Source organism: Propithecus coquereli, unplaced genomic scaffold (genome assembly GCF_000956105.1).
Source record: "Propithecus coquereli isolate 6110/MARCELLA unplaced genomic scaffold, Pcoq_1.0 Scaffold425, whole genome shotgun sequence".
Lineage (NCBI taxonomy): Eukaryota > Metazoa > Chordata > Mammalia > Primates > Indriidae > Propithecus > Propithecus coquereli.
Window position 1 is genome coordinate 1004122 of NW_012150008.1, and position 3365 is coordinate 1007486.

Consider the following 3365-nt stretch of genomic DNA (forward strand, 5'->3'; position numbering starts at 1 on the left):
TTTAATGTTATCAACAAGTTACCACTTCAATGTATAAAAACCTTACTTCCATTAGGTCTCTTTTCCTTACCTATTAATATAATTGTCTTAAGTAGTTTCTATTCAAAAAATGAGCACCATGTCGGAAGATATTTTGCTTCAACTGTCAAACATTTTACCAGTCATTAGAAGCATGTTACTTTACCCATTCCATTGTTTGATTTTTTTTTTTCTTCTTGAAATCCCAAGCCACCTTCTTTTAACATTTCCTTTCTGTTTGGTGAACTTCTGTATGTAGCCTTTCTTCCAGATTAGGTCTGCTGACAACAGATATTCTTTGTTTTTCTGCCTTTAAAAATGTCTTTATGTCCCTTTATTCCTCAAGGATATTATTGTGGGATATGAGATTTGAGGTTGACAATTTTTTTTCTTTTAGCACTTGAGAAATGTCTGTTTCTTCTGTCTGCCATGGTTTCAGGTGGGAAATCTGCTACCATTGGAACCGTAGTTCTCCAGTCCTGATGCATCATTTCTATCAAGCTGCATTCAGAGTGTTTTTCGTTGTCTATATATAGGGTTCAGAAGTTTGATCCTGCTGGGTAAGGCATGGAATTTTTTGAGTTTATCCTGTTTAATGTTTGCTCAGCATTTTGGTCTCTGTGGGTTTATGCCATTTGCCACATTTGGGGAATTTTCAGTCATTGTTTCTTCAAATATTTTTTCATCGCCACTGTTTCTTATCTGTTTTGAGGACTCTAATGGCATGAATGGTAGATCTTGTGTTGTGGTCCCACAGATCCCTCAGGCTCTTAGTTTTCTTCATGTAGTCTATTTTCTCTGTTATTCATATTGACTAATTTCTATTGGTTTTTTTTTTTTACCTCACTGATTCTTTGCTCTATCATGCTTACAGCTTGTCCAGTGATGATTTTTCATTTTGGTTTTTGTACTTTTCTTTTTACTTTTTTTTTTTTTGAGACGGGGTCTCACTCTACTATATGGGCGGGAGTGCAGTGACATTGGCATAGCTCACAGCAACCTCAAACTCCTAGACTCAAGTAATCTTCCTGCCTCAGCCTCCCAAGTAGCTGGGACTACAGGTGTGGCCACCACGTTGTGCCTGGCTAATTTTTCTATTTTTTGTAGAGATGGGGTCTTGATGTGTTGCTCAGGGCTGGTCTTGAACTAGCCTCAAGTGATCGTTCTGCCTCGGCCTTCCAAAGTGCTGTGATTGCAGGTGTGAGCCATCACACCTAGCCGGTGTTTGTATTTTTCAGTTGTTTATTTTTCATTTGGTTCTTCTGTACATCTTCTATTGCTTTGTTTAGTTTTTAATGCTAAAGAAAGACTCTGAGAAAACATACTGTGTATTCCAAAGCCATGGCGGTTTGTCTTGGTGTTTGAAAAGAAATCCTAAATTATCTGGAGGAATAGATAGCCTGCAGTTCTATGTCATGCTCCACAAACATCTCTATGAGCAGATCTTATAACTGAGGATAATCCGCAGGTCACTCAGTTGTATTCCGCAGGGAAGGTTTGTGTGTAAAATCCCCCAGCTCTCTAAGCCCATTTCATCCTCAGAGGAAAAGGGGCCACTCCTCCTCCAGGATCACTCTTGCCCTTTGTTGTTGGGCACATTCCATCCCTTCCCACCCCAACTCGTGTAGCCCTTCTATCTTTACAATTCCACTGCTTAGTCTTTAACTTCCCCCTAATGACCAGATGCCTCGTAATCTATACCTATGTTCAAGTCTCCATTCTCATCCCCAAACTGTCTCCACCTCAATTCCACATCAAGCTCTGCCAATTTTCCCTCCTCCTTTCTCTCAGACGTGTTCTGTGTAGCTGCTCTGTGCACTGCCTGTCCCCTCCCTCACGTCTCTTTCACTTCACTAACTTCCACCACTGTCACCCAACTTAAGCAGGTCTCGCAGATGTCCCTTTTAACCTTTTACGTCCTTATTAGACCTTTATACTGCTGACCACCTCTTTGACTTGAAGGTCCTTTTCTGGCTTCTGCATGCTCCTGTCTCAGGGGGTCTGTGTCTTCCTTCCATCTATTAAATATTTTTGTTTCCCAGCATCTATCATTGGCCATTGCTTTTTCTCTTGCCATGAGCTCAGTGAGTGAGTGAGTTCCCTCCAAAGGCACTTTACTCTCAGTTATCTACAGAGTTTCCCCAAACTCATGTTCACAGACTGAATGTTTCTCATTTCCTTTACCTGCTGGTTGTCCTTCCATACCTTCTCTGTGTTCTTGCACACTGAGGCTGCATGTGTCATGTAGCCATGGCCATGGGTGCATCTCTAATAATCACAGGAGCAAGCAAACATAGTATTACACTGTGCGGGAGTTATTTTGAATGTTTTACACACTTTTAACCTTTACAGCAACTGTATGTGGTAGGTAATGCTGTTTTCCCCATTTTATAGATCAGAACACAGTCACAGAAAGGTTAAAGAATTTTCCTGAGGTTGCACAATTACGAAGTTTGGATTTCAGGACTGGAGGCCCAGTAGGCTGGCTCCAGAATCCATGCCCTTAACCAGTTTATTTTGCTTCTCATAGGATGGATCTATTTTTGGTTCCTTCACAGAGTGTTTGCCACAAAGCCGTTCATATAGGTGACACCATATATGACACCCTGACCTCAAAGAGAATCTACATGGGCTTTTATGGGCAGATGTACCAGATTTTAGAAGTTCTAATGAATGGCTGGGTTGGGGTCCTCAGAACCACCCCCAGCTTTGATGATTTGCTAAGACTCGCAGTACTCAGTACTTAGCATTTTGTCATGCTCAACAGCTATGATTTATTAGAGCAAAAGAATACAAAGCACACTTGGTAAAGGGAAAAGGCTCGTAGGCTGGAGTCCAGAAGAAACAGGCACAATCCTTTGAGTCCTGTCTCAGTGAAGTGACACAGGATGTGCCTTATTCAAGCTCCACCTGGGACTTACAAAAACACACGAGAAATATCCACCAGGAAGCTCACTGGAGACTCAGTGCCAGGGTTTTTATTGGGCACGCTCTCCAGCACTTAACCACAATTCTAGAATTGTGCCCACAAGGGTAGCAGGTGATAAGCCACGTTGTTTACACAAAAAAACCAGGGCACACTGAGCTGCTCTTTTTTGGGAGAGGGGTGGGCAACTTTTCACAATCTAAGGTCCCACACCAGCAAGGGTGAACCTTGCAAGCTCAAAGGATAGCAGTCTCCGACCTGCTGTTTTAACTCTTTTCTTTACAGTGACTTAAATGGTACTGAAATGCTGTGTAAGTCAAATTTCTGTAACAAACATTAAGCAATTTCCTTCAACAAAAAATAATGGTCATAATTTTGTGATGAAGGCTTATAACCATTGTAATTAAAAAAAAAAAAAAAA